The sequence below is a fragment of the Canis lupus genome, chromosome 22 (genome assembly GCF_003254725.2).
Source record: "Canis lupus dingo isolate Sandy chromosome 22, ASM325472v2, whole genome shotgun sequence".
NCBI classification, from domain to species: Eukaryota; Metazoa; Chordata; class Mammalia; order Carnivora; family Canidae; genus Canis; species Canis lupus.
In genome coordinates, this window is record NC_064264.1 from 44,895,997 (window position 1) to 44,912,639 (window position 16,643).

A 16,643-nucleotide genomic window follows, 5' to 3' on the forward strand; every position below is an offset into this window, starting at 1 on the left:
TCTAGAATGGCAGGGGGAGGGGCAGAAGGGAAGAGAGAATCCCTTGCAGACTTCCGGAGGAGTGCAGAGCTGGACATGGCACATGGAGCTCGATCCCTCAAGCCCAAGATCATGACTTAAGCCAAATCAAGAGTCAGACACCCAACCAAATGAGCCACCCAAGTGCCCCATCACATTTTCTAGCTTAGCCTCGGAAGGCATGTAGTCTCACCTCTACCACATTTCATTGATCAGAAGTAAGTTATAATGGCCAGCTCAGTTCAAGGCCAGAGTTATCAATCCTCACTTTTTCATGGGAGTTATGTCATAGATTTTTCAGCTACATTTTAAAATTGCTGGAGTTGTGTAGTCAAAACATCTTAACGATAGACATATTAATTTCATCTTAATTATTAACACTGCTATATGTGTAAAAAATCTAAATACTTAAAGTTAGACTTTCATGGGTACTTTTTAATGGAGTGACTGTAGTGACTTCTAATGAATTATGTTGATATTTCTTATTTTTTATTTCTGCTATCCATTTCTTTCTAAGCCAAAGCAAGACAATTGCAATTCTTTATCATTACTTGGAGGTTGGGTTTTGTTTGGCATCACTAATGGTTTTGGCAGCCATCCACAATGTCTGACGGGGTGAAGACAGGATGGAGTGGGACACTCAAGACAGATATAACAGACAAGACAGGCTCTCGCATCACACAGTCTCTAAATCTGCATTCTTTCCTAATTCTGACTTTGTCACTTACTGGTTGTCTGACCTTTGGCAAGTCACTCAAATACCCAGAACTCCAGAAATTTCAACTCTGGGGTGGTTATGTCACTGTTTGGAAGGAGTGTCATAAAGTTTAAATAACATGTTGTCTGTAAAGTCCCTAGCTTTGAGCCCAACATGTTAATCATGCTCCCCTTCGCTCTTTAAGGTAATAAACACAGATCAATATAATCATAGATGTAGGTTATTAAACTGTAATGACTTCATAGAGGATGTTAATCAGTTGTCCTTAAAATAACCCGTTGGATCTGTACCCTTGGTCTTTGTGTGGCACCAGACTAAACATTGCCCTGGGAGTTCAGTATAACACTTCACTATGGAGTAAATTTTGATCTCAGACACATTCTACCAACCATTTCCACGGTTCTCATATATCAGGACAGATTGGAAGGCAGGTGTTACAACACATCTTCAGTGAGTTCCACGTATTACTCCAAGTATAATTTACAAGTTTATAACATGTCTCCTGAGTGGAAACCACTGATTTTACTTCAACTCATATTATTGTAAGCCACTATTATTGGTACAAGGAACCGAGATATCTTCTGTCTTTCTAAATGGGAACCTTTTTGAGTGAGGAAAAGCAGAAAAACAAAAATACAGTGGTGGAGAGCCAAATGTTAGATTTTTTTTTTTACCTGTATACTTGAAATTTTATCCTAAGTATATTAATGAAGATGATTTTTGCATTTCATTTACACTGCATTTATTTTTTTGATTAATGTGGTTCCTATTTTTCAGATAAGAAGCAAGAAAAGAAATAAATAAAGCAGATTTTCAGACTGATTGCTAATTTATATGAATTCATGTATTCAAATTTATGATCTTTGAATCAAATACAAGTGCTCAGTGCTATTTTTTCAAATCTCTGACATTATTTACATAAAAGCCTTTTTTGAAATATCAAAAGACATTATTAGTCATTGAGGAAATTTCAATAGTACCTTGATGTTTCCTGAAGATGTTTGGAAGGTATGTCAGAACAAAATGCCATTTGAAAGTTAAAACTTGCTAGTGAAAAATACAAGTAAGAATACTGAAATGGATTTTTCTGAGCTTTTACTAGGTTTCAAACTCGGATACAACAGTTAATCAAATGATATTTTTATGGGTAAAAATAGAGACTTACTAGTAAAGAACAGTTTGTTCCACATATTCTTATAAAGCAATGTATTGGCTTCCCATTGCTGCTGTAACAAATTACTGCAAAGGCTATAGTTTAAAGCAGCACAGATCTACTGTCTTACAATTCTGGAGGTCAAAATTCCCAAGTTACCCTCACTGGGTTACAACTGAGGTGTGGATAGTGCTGAATTCCATCTGGAAGCTGTAGAGGACAATCTCTTACCTTGCCTTGTCCAGCCTAGAGGACACCAGCATCTCTTGGTTGGTGGTGCCTTCCCCATCCTCAAACCTAGCACCATACATCTTCAAATCTCTGAATCTAACTTGCTGCCTCCCTCTTCCATCATTTAGGGATCCTTCTGATGACATTGGGCCAATTTAGATAATCCAGTACAATCCCTCCATCTCAAAATCCTTGATTCATTCACATCTACAAAATCTCTTATGCTGTGTAAAATAATTTATTAATAAGTTCCAGAAGTATGGGACCCGTTATTCTGCTACTACAAACAGCCATGTATGAGAAATGGCATACATGTTTACATAGATCGTCTTGTTATTTTAAATACTAATTTAAAAACTTAGGTAGTTAAATAAAAAATAATTCCTATACTTTTTAAATACACAAAAATCATGCAACCAAATTTTGGTATGTCATTTCCCCTGCAAATCTAGAAACATCACCATGTGCTAAAAATATCCACTTCTGAAAGCCCTGAAGGCTGGCAGGCATTCAATAAAGGTGCACATGTGGGGCACTAATACAACACAATTTAGAAAAAATATGCAACAAAAAAAAAAAAGAAAGAAAGAAAAAATATGCAAGCATTTACTAAACATTTGCACTGTTCTTTTTGGCCATTTTTTAGAGGATAGAGGAGTATTTTGTGTTAATTTGATATTTTTTTAAATCAATGAGGGAGTGACATCCACTTTTTTTGTGTATATTTTTTTATTGGAGTTTGATTTGTCAACATATAGTATAACACCTAGTGCTCATCCTGTCAAGAAAGGACACCCACTTTTGGAAAATGATCACTGAACCATTCACTGCTATTTGCCACAGGAGTTTCTATAAGAAAATTTAACATTGTCAACTTCTTTCTTTTTCCAGTTTCCAAAATATTGGTAATTAAAATTAACACTGTGATAATATTTTTTTCTGTTTAAAACTGTCATATTTTGCATATTTAAGGGGAGGGAGGGCTTGAAGAAAGTATGACTAAATTAGTATTATGTTCAGAGAGAGGATTTTTCTTGGACTAGAGAAGTGGCCTCTTGACTCTGATATTCTGCTCTCATTTCCTACATAATAGAACAGTGCTTTCCAACTGGGGCAATTTTGCTCCCCACCCCCACTGGGGAGACACTTGGCAATGTTTGGAGGCATGTCATATGGGTAAAGGCCAGGAGTGCTACTAAACATCATACAGTACACAGGATAGGTCCCTGCTACAAAAAAAAAAAAAAAAAAAAAAAAAAAAAGATCTGGTCCAACCTGTCAGAAATGCTACGATCGAGAGATCCTGATGTAAAATGATCTGGAAGTTAAGATGGAAGACTCTTTGTCAATGTTTCATTAATGTAACAAATACAAGTATATGTAAAGGAGAATCCTCATGTACAAGCAAGGTTGTCAAATCTCAGATTTCCCTCTCTCTCCAAACCAGTTCCTATCCCAGTCATCCCTAATTCAGGTAAGGCACCACCATCCACAATCAATCAACCAGTAATTCTTGATAGTTCTCCTTCAGTATCTATCCTCAATGTGACCACATCTGATTGTCATATCTTGCCTCGACTCTGTGCAGCCTCCTAACTGTGTCCTTTCTTGCTCTTGACAATGAATTATTCAGCAGCTAGATTTTAAATTTGGTATCAGATCATGTTCATCCATCCAGTGGCTTCTCATCATGAATAGAAGGAAATCTACACTTCTTACCAGGGCACACCAATCCCTACCTACCCATCTAACTCTCTAACCTCACCCCAGTGATTCTGTATTTTCAGTCTGGCTAGCCTCCTCCTGGTCACTTGGACATACAGACTTGTCCCCAACACAGCTTTGCACTTGCTACTCTTCCCACCTGGAATGATTCACCCACCTCCTCCTTTAGATCCCCTCTGCCTGGCACTTCTAGATTTTCTCTGCTCAGAGACACCCTCTGATGTAATCTTCTCCCATCATATCCTACAGTTTTATTTTCTCCTTAGGACTTGTCATTACCTAAAATCATCATATTTAATTTTGTTCTTATCCTGATATATTACTTCCCTCCCTTCTTGCCCAAGTTCAAGAGGGCAGAGATTTGGTCTCTGTTGTTCCCATTGTGTCTGTAGTATGTAATTATAGACTAGTCTATATTACATTTTCAAAAGAATGAGACTGAATAAATGAGTTAATCAACAAGTTGATTTAATTATTAGTTTTAAGGGTTTTGTCCCCATGTTGAGTATTCAAGAACATGTCAGAATGAAGTATAGATTTCAAATTTGTTGTGATCCTTTCAAGTACCTGGATATATTTTGTATACTGGCCTTCAGTTTCCATTTTATGACTCAATTATTCTGCAAAAACATCCTCATTTGTTATCTCCTGTTTTTTCTCTTTCACATCTAATCTGAGCTTTGTTTTGTTCCCTAACTAAACCTCCTTTTAGATGATTCTTCTTAAATGAATCTCAGCAGAAGTTTTCACTTAGCTGTTGAGACTTGATTTGATCATGAGAGCAACCACATTTTTTTTTTTGGAAGAACCTTATATTGTCTCAGTTATAAATGAAGGACTTCGTGGGACTAATTCACATAATTCACAGTTGTATAAAATTACAATCAGTAGATTCTACCAACCTGGTTCTTTTCATGACTGTTTATCTGGTGCGCTGAGCAAAGAGTGTGTGTCTGTCTTGCCCAATGTGTGTTTTTGTTCCGAGAGCAGTGCATGTGTGGTCTTTCAGTAAATATGTGTAGCACGAATGAGATAATATAGAAAGAGCAGTTAGCATAGTATGTGACACCCTGGCAGGTGCCCAATAAATGATTCATATGGCATGGGAGACATATTCAAGCTAATCATCTGCCTCCCGCTGGTAATGAGGCCATTTGGGGAACCCACCAAAGACACAATTGTGGAGAAATAGACAAGCTACAAGGAACAGAGGACCAGCTCCTTCCCCTGAGAGGGACTCAATGGAAGCACTGAATGGCTCTTGTGAGGAAGGCGGATGTCAAAATTAATAACATCTTTCTAGCAAGCCTCAGGCATTTAATTAAAATTAATTTAATACCAAAGCTAGTTGCAGTATCAAGGTGCCAGAGGAAAGGGTTGACCAGTAGTGAAACCTATCCAGTAATAAGCTTCAGCATGGAAGTACCACTGGAAGGGACCCAGGGAGCCAAACAAACAGCTTGAGCAAGTGGAATTAAGAATTACGATAGAGGGGCACCTTGGGTGGCTCAATGGTTGAGCATCTGCCTTGGACTCAGGGCATGATCCTGGGGCTCTGGGATCAAGTCCTACATCAGGCTCCCTGCAGGGAGCTTGCTTCTCTCTCTGCCTATGTCTCCACCTTTCTCTCTGTGTTTCTTATGAATAAATAAATTTTAAAAATCTTTAAAAAAGGAATTACTGTAGGAATAGGTGTGATGTTTGTAAGTTTGTCTTTAAAAAGTACTCATTTGCACCCTTTTGTGCAAAGCTTACAACTAAGGAGCAAATGATTAGTGATTTATCGTATATAGTATAACATATATTAATTTTTAGGAAAGCCATGTTTTTGCAGAAAAAATTACTATAAACTTGATATCAGCACCTGGGAAAAAGCCTCCCTTTTGTCATAAGCAACTCTAATCAAGTAATTCTAACTGGCTTATATTAAATAATAAAGCTAAAGAAAGTAGCATTTGAAGTTAGCTCTCTTGTAACAAGTGTCATTGTGCCGTGACATTTCTTTGGGTGAAGGACACACAGTCTAGCTCTTAGAGGATACTCAATAAATGTTCTTTGTTGCCTAAAAATGAGAGGTTCGGGACAGATTAATACTTAATTCTCTTAACTTCTTTCCTATCTAAAGATTTCTTTATAATATCCTTCCATTGCTTTTGGAATCTGACAGTTGCTCCAAGTTCATTGCCAAATAATTATTTTAGTTCAATCAACGCATTTCCCATTCCTGCCTTAAAAGCAACCCTTTGCTCCCTTTTAGAATCATCTAAGAAGAATATGACTTTATTCTCTTCTCTTCTTTCTTCTCTTCTCTCTTCTTTTTCCTTTTCCTTTCTTTTCTTTTTTGTTTAGACATTGTTTCAGTCAAAATCAGCAAACTCTTTGCTCTCATGCCAATGCCAAATAAAGGACCATTATTTAATATTGGACATCTTTTTATATGATCATCTTCTCTGGTTGTATTGCCCAGATGCATAAACCTTCAGAATTCAAATCACACATATCTGAACTCTAAAGATACTTCCAGTGGAGTCTAAGCTATTGTTAGATTTGGATGTTGCCATACACCTTATATTCAGGGTGAGGGTAACATTGTCCCATCCTCATCCTCGGCATAACAAAATGTCAGGAATGTTTATATCTTCCTGAAAGAACTATAGCTAATGTTGCATTACATCAATTAGCTTCCATAGGCATTGAAAATATATAAACTGAGTAAAACATCTGTGAATTGAATATATTATTGGCATTTAATTTTAAGTTAAAATTATTGATTGATATACATTTAATGACAAATATAAAAATAACGTATTATACCAGTAAATATAGAGAGTGCCTATTTTATGACTAACCATTACGATAAGATCTGGTGAACTCTGTACTAAGAGAACTTTCATAAGCTGAAGTGCCAAGAAAGAGACCCCTATGCTAGAATATAAGTCATGACCCACAGGTATTTGAGGAGTATCTTTTACAAATCCACCACAAAAGTATTTTTAGACATTTTGCAATAAATTTTTATAAGAAAATTGAATAACATACACACAATGAAAGATAATCTTACTTGATTTTTAAGTGTATTTGACTTTCAAATTCCTATTTCAAAGGAGCTGTGAGGTTTACATCAGAGATAATATTATTTTTTAACTTCACAAATTAGTATATGATAGACTCATAAATCCCTGAAATCTGTATTAAGGATTATAATTTTTTACTTCTATTCCACTATATGCTTCCTTAATTAAGTTTGTCTTTAATGGTCAGTAGCAATAAGCATAAAGATAAAGATCTATTTTAGCCAATTACTTGGAGTTTTCCATTTATTTCTTAGAATAGCTGTAAATTTAGGGTTTATAATAGTGAAAGGAGAGACTTTCTTTTTCCTTTTCTTCCTTTGCTTTCCTTTTTTTTTTTTTTTTCCTATGATAGAATTCTGGTAGTTGATTGCTTTGGTGGAGACAGAATAGCACAGGGTGGAAATGCTCATAAATGAACTAGGATGACTTGAGGAACTGTGGTAGCATTAATAAATAGAAGAGTCAGAAGGTGGAGCTGGAGTCAGAAGGAACATTGTAAATATCTGAGAAGCAGTAAGTTTTCAAGTTATGCACAAGGCAGATGGGAATGCGGGAGTTTATCTTTGGAAGAATGTGGATGCTGAAAATGAATGATTTGATATTCGTCTAAAAAAAGTGATTTTGAGAGCTTTGGATTGAATGAGTTTGCAGAGAGAATGAGAAGAGAGAAAAGAAGAGGGGCAGGGATGGAGTCTTAGGGAAAAATACACTTAAAATAGGGAGACTTAGGATAATAAGAATAGTGGTCAAAGAAGGGAAAGAAGACATAGGAAAGCTGGTCCAGAGCAGACAAGAAACAAGATTCCTAAAAGTCAGAACCAGATGAAGAATCAAAATGAAGCCAGAAAGATGAGAAATACATGAACCTTTCAAACATGAGAAGGAAGGAATTTTAAGAAGGAAGAGGAAGGAGATCAACAGTATCAAACCCCAAAGCTATCTAGCCACAAATTATTGACTTGTTAATTCTGAGTGTAGCAAGCCCACCATCATTCAAGGCTATTTTGCTGCCCTTTGCTTATCAGCCACAACCTTGGGAATCCTGGAACAAACTTGCATTTAACCCTGGTGATGATACACGTTCATTTTCCCTAATTTGAAGGTCCAAATGGAATGTGAGTGAAGGCGGTACATGATGTGCTGGTGAGTAAGATCTGCTCTGATAGTCCCCATTTCTCAATGGACTTTTGTTTCTCTGGGTTATTAAGCTATTGTCAGGATGTAATTATTTATTTGGAATGATGGTTGTTTATAATGGACAAAATATTTTATGGCTAAATAAAAATGTCTTTGTCTCATATATGCAGTATAGATATGTCAGTAACAAAGCATCTAGATTACATTGGAAAGTAATGGCCAAAATTTAAATGGTGCAAAATAACTTAGGGCTCAAATTCTAAGGTAGATTTAAAGATGGTGGCCTGAAAAGTTCTGTTCTGTCAAACTCAACTCAATGTTGGGCTAAATGGGCATGCAGACCAGTTCTTTCTGGCCACCTAGAGTGAATGTCATAAACCTCATACATGAGGCAGACTTGGACAGGCTCACTAGAAACAGCACCTCATTTTAGAGCTTTTATTTCTGATCATATACCTCCAAGTGTACAAACTCCTGTGAAATATCCCTTCTATCTACAGCTCATCTCTTACTAGGAGATTTTCTTTCCAATGCTTTTAATTCCCCATGTTTTCTTTTCCCTCCTACTTCCTTAAAGAAAATCCAAATCCCAGGAGAATTCCCTAAGATTCCCAATTTTACAACAACCTCATTTATTATCTTCCTCCTCTTCTGTCCAACCTGCATTTCTCAGTTTCCAAACTAGACAATTTATGGTATTATAGCAAAGTAATGCATGATTATAGTACAGTTATGGGGAAAGTATGGCAAAGAAACCAAGTACCTGGAGATAAATGGATGTCTAGAAGGAGACTGGCTGGATCAAAGGGTATGCAAGTTTTTACAGCTTTTATGTTGCCAAATTGCCCTGCAGAATGACTCTATCAATTTACACTCTGCCAGCATGGTTAATGGGCTGTAATGTAATTGTCTGTTTATCTATCTGTTATCCTCATTAGGCCACATAGGTTCTTCAAGGACTTTCTAATCTCTCAATTCCCAGCATGTAGCATTCAGCCTGGTACAAACTATGTACTCATTAACCCACTTCCCTTTCCTACCTCTAAAATCTTTGAGGCTCCCAAACAAGTGGGCCAATTGATATCATAGAGTATATGATATAAGATAAGGCATAGTGGGTAGCAAGACGTTCCAGAAATTTCCCCCAAACACAACAGTATCACAAGCTCCTGTATAAAGTTTACCATCTATGTTTTAAGTCAAACATGCATAATGCAGTCTTCATTAATAGGTAGCTTAGATAACCCCATCTGCTTGACTGGAATTAACACTGAACACTGAGGTTGCAGTAATGTAGAGGTGTATGTGTATGGAAATTTTAAGTAAACATCTTTCAAAATTCAACTATATTAGTAAATGAAATTGCAGTAACTTCCTGCAGGGTGAAAATTTTGAAAGCATGTTACTATGGTGATTATTTTTAAATGTCATGATTATAGTTTAAGATTATAGATTTCTTTCTGGGACCAAAAAAAGGTCTCAATAGTCCTTAAGGAATGTGCTTACTTCCATGTGAAATCTTTAGTGAAATTAAAAATCAGCACTATGATGCTTTTGTTTGAAAAACAAAAGCTTATAAAGATCCAAGATTATTTACCTAACACATAACTGGAATGATTATCATCTATACTCTGATAAAATACATATATTGTTACAAAGCATACAAATATTTAATGAGATGTGAGCAACAATCGAGAAAAATACATTTAACATATTCAAGAATAGGAGTTGGACCTATAAAGAAATAGGTTAATATACATAAGGCAGTTGCCACAATAGAGATTAAAAATTAAATTCTGTGGAGGAAAAAAGAAGGAAACAGCTCACTGTAGAGCTATTTCTATGTGTCAAGGTCCAGTTGAGATAATTCCATTTCAAAAGCTTTTTTCTGATGATCCCAACTGGGATAAGGCTCTTAGTTACCAGAGTAATTTAGCTGCACCTCTTCTTACAAGACAGACATTTATTGAGCATCTACTATGTGCCAAGAGACACATGACCGAGTGACATGCCAAGTGATGTGATATAAGCATGGACAAATGTTTCAGGCTGACAAAGAACTTTAGTGCCTTTTGTTACAGATTTTGTATTTAACAATTCAATTCAAGTTCAGTCCATGCTTTACAACTGTTTATATATATTTTATATGTCTATAAATAATCGTGAAAATCTTGATTCTTATTTGTTACAGTGCTTATTAATAAATATCTGTTGAATGAATTAATGGTCGATAATAAATTTATGTATTTAATCATTCATACCCATATTTTCATTTACAAAACAAGAGACATAAGCCACAAGCATGTAACATTCAAAAATATTTGGCAAAACCATAGTTGGGGCAATATTAGGAGAGGAAAAAATGGTTAGGAAGGTTAAAATGATTAAGAAGGATGGCTAAGAAAAAAATAATTTTGTTAATAATATGACTTTGAACAAGAATGTAGACCCAAACTGTGTCTGTGTTGTATATTCTCTATTTTTCATTACTGGTGAGTTCTACGTAGTAAGAAAAATGATTTTGTTATTAGGAGTATTTTTCATGTAGGCATACCTACCCAACTAAGCCATACCTTAGACATATAAGCTTCCTCATTGGTAAAATTTATCAAGTCATTAATTCATGTATGATGTACTCTAAGTTGATATCTCTAATACCACTTTTTTTATGTTGGCAGTGGAATTGTAGAATTGGAATTTTTTTATGTCGGCATTGGAATTGTGTATGACAATTGGGATTGTCATACCAAAGGAATTTTCAAAAAAGTAAGATAATAGCAAATGTAAGTCACCGTAATATTATTATAAGGACATAATAAAGTACTTAATTGAACCAGTTGAGAAAAAGGTGACAGTAAAATTAAGAAAAAAAAAATGTAACCCACCTGTGTGTGTCAAGGGATGATGATTTTTGCCAGTGATGCAGCTGGTGTATACATTCATCATCCACTTAGAGTTTAGTCACAGGAAAATACAGATAAACCATTGCTTTTTTTTTTTTTATGAGAACATGTAGAAACCTTCTGCACAGTTACTTTAATTGGAATATTATTGAAATAGCTATCAGTGCATTGTCACAGAATGAATAAAATATTGAATTTAACTAGCCTGGGATGCCTGGATGGCTCAGCGATTGAGTCTGCCTTTGACTCAGGGCATGATCCTGGGTCTGGGGATCGAGTCCCACATCGGGCTCACTGCATGGAGCCTGCTTCTCTCTCTCTGCCTGTGTCTCTGCCTCTCTCTCCTCTCATGAGTAAATAAATAAATCTTAAAAAAAAATGACTAGCCAAAATTTGGGTGTTTTAAATAGGCAAAAGTGTTGCCAACGGTTAGCATTAACACATTTTACTCTAACAGTTGCCCTGGCTTTTAGAATGTGCTCCTGTTTTGGACTTTAGAGTGTGTGGATAGAATAATTGGAAGATCTACTGGAATGGCCATAATCCTGTTGTGGAAAAGGAAAAAACCCAAGCTTGAATACCAAGGAATTTGAAAGAGCATGCAAAAGCCAAAATGGTTTGCATGAGATTGCCTAAATATGGTTATTGCTAGGGAGAACGTGCCAAGTAGCTTTTTCCAGGGGGAATCCTGGCTGTTTCACACCCTGTTAACTTTTGCAACATGAAAGCCTTTTGGGAAGTAGGAGGCTGAAGGTGGAAAACTTTTCTTCTGACCTTGAAATGTTTTGGCTATAGTGATGCATCATATAAACTCTGAATGTTTCTCTCTTGTTCTGAGTGATGGCTCATGGAACTGGGGTGAAGTAGACAACCTATTAAAATTGAAATTGAAGTCTCCTTCATTGCATGGTTCTATGCAATTTCCAGCTTTAACATTGATTGACAGGCATGGGATGACTTTTGTAGATTAGTTTGATATTCATGTATTGCCATTTTGAGCTTCTCTCAGCATTGATTTTTGTTTTGTTCCTTTCCCTATTTTTATCCCAGTACTATTTCACCAATAAAATTTGATCAGATGTTGGAAATTTGCTCCTTAAACTTCAATTCTAGTCAGACCAATAGGCAACCCTAGAAGACAGAAATAATATGATTAATTTTAAATTATATTTGGTTTTATTATATGTGGAATACATGTTTTTTATAATAAATTTATTTTTTATTGGTGTTCAATTTACCAACATACAGAATAACACCCAGTGCTCATCCCGTCAAGTGCCCCCCTCAGTGCCCGTCACCCATTCACCCCCACCCCCCGCCCTCCTCCCCTTCTACCACCCCTAGTTCATTTCCCAGAGTTAGGAGACTTTATGTTCTGTCTCCCTTTCTGATATTTCCCACACATTTCTTCTCCCTTCCCTTATATTCCCTTTCACTATTATTTATATTCCCCAAATGAATGAGAACATATAATGTTTGTCCTTCTCCGATTGACTTACTTCACTCAGCATAATACCCTCCAGTTCCATCCACGTTGAAGCAAATGGTGGGTATTTGTTGTTTCTAATGGCTGAGTAATATTCCATTGTAACACATGTTTTAACCAGCTTTAACTGTATTAAAAAAATTTGAACCACTGAATCACATTTAAATTAATTACCTATGTAATTGTGTGCATATTGGCATGTTACATAGTTCCCCTCTCACTTCAATTCAAGAAAAACAAGAATGCATGTTTCCAAAGAGGAAGAGTCCAAATGTAAGTAAATATATGTATCCTTAAACACTGGTTATCTATTTAGAAATCAGATGCCACAAATAACATGTTCTAAAATTATGCAATCATATTTTTAAACACAGTCAACACAAGTGATGCCATGCATAACCTGAAGATTATTTGCCGTCAAATACACTCATTTAAATCACTAAATATAATTGTGTTTTTATTTTTTAAGGTAATAATTTTTTAAGGTGAAAACACCAAAGCAAATGATAAATATAATAAATGTAATTGAACTTGAATAAATACAGTTAAGAGTGATCAACATAACAGTTAGTAGGTTTATGGCCAGCCCCAGTGGCTCAGCAGTTTAGCACGGCCTTCAGCCTGGGGTGTGATCCTGGAGACCCAGCATCGAGTCCTGCGTCAGGCTCCCTGCATGGAGCCTGCTTCTCCCTCTGCCTGTGTCTCTGCCTCTCTCTCTCTGTGTGCCTCTCATGAATAAATAAATAAGATCTTTAAAAAAATAAACAGTAGGTTTGCGTTTATGTATGTATCTCAAAAAATATTAACACTTTTGAATCAAATTCTTATGAATAAATTAATAGGAAACTAGAGAGTTGGAGAAGGAAAGTTGATGAACATAGAGATTGCACCCACTGGAATTTTTCATGACTGAATTTGAGATGATTCTATCTTTACAAAAAAAAGGAGATTTTATTTATTTGTTTATTTGAGACAGAGACTGAGAAGGAGAGGCAGAGACATAGGCAGAGGAAGAAGCAGGCTCCATGCAGGAAGCCCGATGTGGGACTTGATCCTGGCACTCCGGAATCACTCCCTGAGCCAAAGGCAGACGCTCAACTGCTGAGCCACCCAGGCGTCCCAGAGATAATTCTATCTTAATGTGCTATATAGGATCTGCATTCGAAAATTTCACTGACACTGATACTTCCTAACAGTGAAGAAAGCTATATTGACCTTAGGAGTAAACGTAATTTAGGAGAAATCATAGCAACACTTCAGTAATTGTTTTGTTTTGTTTTGTTTGTTTTGTTTTGTTTTTTAAAGAGCCTCTGTGGGAAATTGGATTGGTGAACCCATGATATGATTTCTGAATCTGTAGTTGCAAAACGGATACAGTCTCATTGAATTTATGAAAGATGGGGCCCCCAAGCCAGACATAATTTTAGACTTAATAATCAGTTTAGGTTCCTTACAATGTAGAACTGAGAAAAATCCCAATTGATTTTAAAGGGAGCAGAATTTTCTGTCTAAAACTAATAATGCAATTGGCCCTTTAGTGAACAGAACTGAATCAGAATCCAATGCTCACTGGCAACTCTCATAATGGTAGAAAGTCTGACAGACCTATTGTCCCTGACCTGGCATTCAGCTGTTATATGGCTTTGGGCACGTAACCCTGTAAGCGTCAGTGTTCTCTTCTGTGAAATGGGGATGAACTATCGTACTACTAAGATGAGCACCAGGACATCCTGATGGTGAGTTGAGGCTCATGGTCAACAGTGCATCCCAATTCGTGTGACCTGTTTAAAGCAATTGACACCAAAACAAAAGCAAAGATACCTTAAAATATATCTTGTGAGTCAATTGTACAAAGTCCTTTTCGGTTTTATGTTTCTTTGGTTTTGGTTATTTTAGTACTTACTACAATGGCACAGACTAGAGAGGTCAACAGAGATGGTACATGATTTTTGATCAGTTGTTTCCAAGCTGAGGGCACTTTGCCTGGTCAACTTCTCATCATTTACAAAGTAAAAGATATTAACAGCCTGTTTTATGCATCTCAAGGATATCATAGAAGTACAAAAAAATAAACATCTCAGATATAGCAGTCATCTGTATTTTCAAATTTAGCAGGTTATTTTCTAAGACCTCTGAATATACCGTTAGCTATGAAGGCTTCAGCAGTTTTTTCAGATACTATGCCTAGTGGTGTGTCTTTTAGGCTTCAAGAGACTTCCTCTTGGAGAAGGTTACTTTGTGACAGGGAGGTTAAAAACAATGTCAATTCCTACAATGTACAGAAGACAGATTAGACTTGGAAAACACTGTGCAATTATCTGGTCATGTGGCTAGAATGTGTAGGCTGATAACTAATTAGAGTACCCTGCCATCTGAACACCCAGAAGTCTCCCCTGGGCCTCCTCTGAGGTACAAGATATTCTTCTATCAGATGCTTTTGGTCACAAGTTTCTTCTTGAAGTTGACAGGAACATAAAAACTACACAACATTAAATTTTTCATGAGAGAAATACTTATATTTTCAGAACACATAGCCCCTAATTAGAGTAAATTACTCCTGATGGAATAAGCATTCTGCAATAGCAGGAAAGAAACCAAATTTAATTTCCCAGTGCCATAGGGAGGTCTTGACTATTCAAAAACTGTCTCTAAATCTTGGGAACTATGCTTTCAAGGGCTAAGCTAATAGAACAGAGCAGGAAATAAGCCTGATTAGCATTTTGTAAGTAATTTTGAGCACAAAAGATATATTTACAATAATAGCCAAGACTTATCATCTACAATTGAACTCAACACTGGCAAAAAAGGAAAAAGTAAATTGAATCCATTAAAATGACATCAAATAAATTATGATATTCATTTTCTTGTGCACTGCTTGTCACTTCTTAATTTTAAAAAAGCGGTTGGCTATCTCAAGATCCTAATAAGGGGAGTGGGTTAGCATCGATTTGGATGGCTCATGAAACATTTGTATATACATTATTCGCTTCTTCTTGATTCATAACACAGCTTTCTCACTTTAATACAGCTTGTCAATTGCTCCTGTCTATAATAAGGAGGCCTTGAGGGGTGTATTGTTGTTGTTGTTGTTGTTTTCTAAACAATTTAAAAATATAGCCCCTGGCTTTTTTTCTAAGGAATTATTTTCCATCCTTCCACTTGGCAGAGGATAATCGAAGCAATTTTTGTGGTTAGAAACACATTGATAGTGCTCAGTTAATGTAAATCTAATAACCATATTACTCACCAGGTTTGGAAAGGAAACGAGATTTTTATGGGGCTATGATTATAATCAAGGGAACAAATAATGCTTTTTAACAGAATTTTAATATAGGCTCCCCCCTGCCCCGTTTACAACATGTGCTGGATATCTCTAAGTTTTCTCTGTCTTGGGTATTTGTGGTACTTTAAAATCAAGACAACTTTGTAGGAGAGAAGAAAACCTTCATTTTCTGTTGAGCACTTGTTCTCATCTTAAACCTGCAGAAGCAATGAAAAGTGAGAGGTCTCCTCATTTCCCAGACCTACAGGGACATATTTGCCACTTGCAGTCTCCTTTTCTGTGTCTTTGAGGTGTCTGTGATGGCCGCATGGAGTCACTCTCTAAAGAGTAATCTGTGCCTCTTGCCAATATCTAAGAGTGATCTACAATGGTTTACTTCTATCAATAAGCCACTCATTCTGCTGTTCTGATAAAGCCAGTAATTCAGCAAAGTCTGTAGATATGGCCATACCATCCTGTAGAAACATGAAATTAAAAAAGAATCTTACACAGAAAAAAAATTTTGATGGCTTTGGCAGAGACACTAAAGCATGTGGAAATTGAGATGATTACAGGAAAAGCAGTTATCACTTCAGTGACCGAAGTGCTTTCACATATGTTGGCTGTCTGTCTTACAGAACCAGGCATCTATGACTCCACAGGCCATGTCCCAAATATTTGTTGCAGTTCCTGATGGTTTCCATGCCAACAGTAGATTATTGTATTCCACTGGAACTAATCTCTTCCTTTTCCAAACTCCCAGGATGCTTTATTCATATCTCTTGTATGGTACTTACTCTGTAGGTTACATTACAGTTATTTGTGTCTTATCTACTCTATTACAGACTATTCGGATAAGGAACTGGCTCATGGCTTTGTATACCTTTAGTGAATTATTTACTGTGCAGGATCAAAAGTATCTGTTGATGGATCCGT

At 36.2% G+C, this 16,643-nt stretch overlaps 1 protein-coding gene and 1 long non-coding RNA gene across 3 annotated transcripts in view; one reads left to right on the top strand and one right to left on the bottom strand.

Moving 5' to 3' along the window:
- Nucleotides 1-10,739, bottom strand: part of LOC112656071 (uncharacterized) — a 31,112-nt gene extending 20,373 nt beyond the window's left edge. The window contains exon 1 of the long non-coding RNA XR_004808338.2: nt 10,630-10,739. This is a non-coding gene — a long non-coding RNA (uncharacterized LOC112656071). The remainder of the gene's footprint in view (nt 1-10,629) is intronic.
- Nucleotides 1-16,643, top strand: part of GPC6 (glypican 6) — a 1,091,148-nt gene that overhangs the window by 593,678 nt on the left and 480,827 nt on the right. The window lies entirely within an intron of this gene.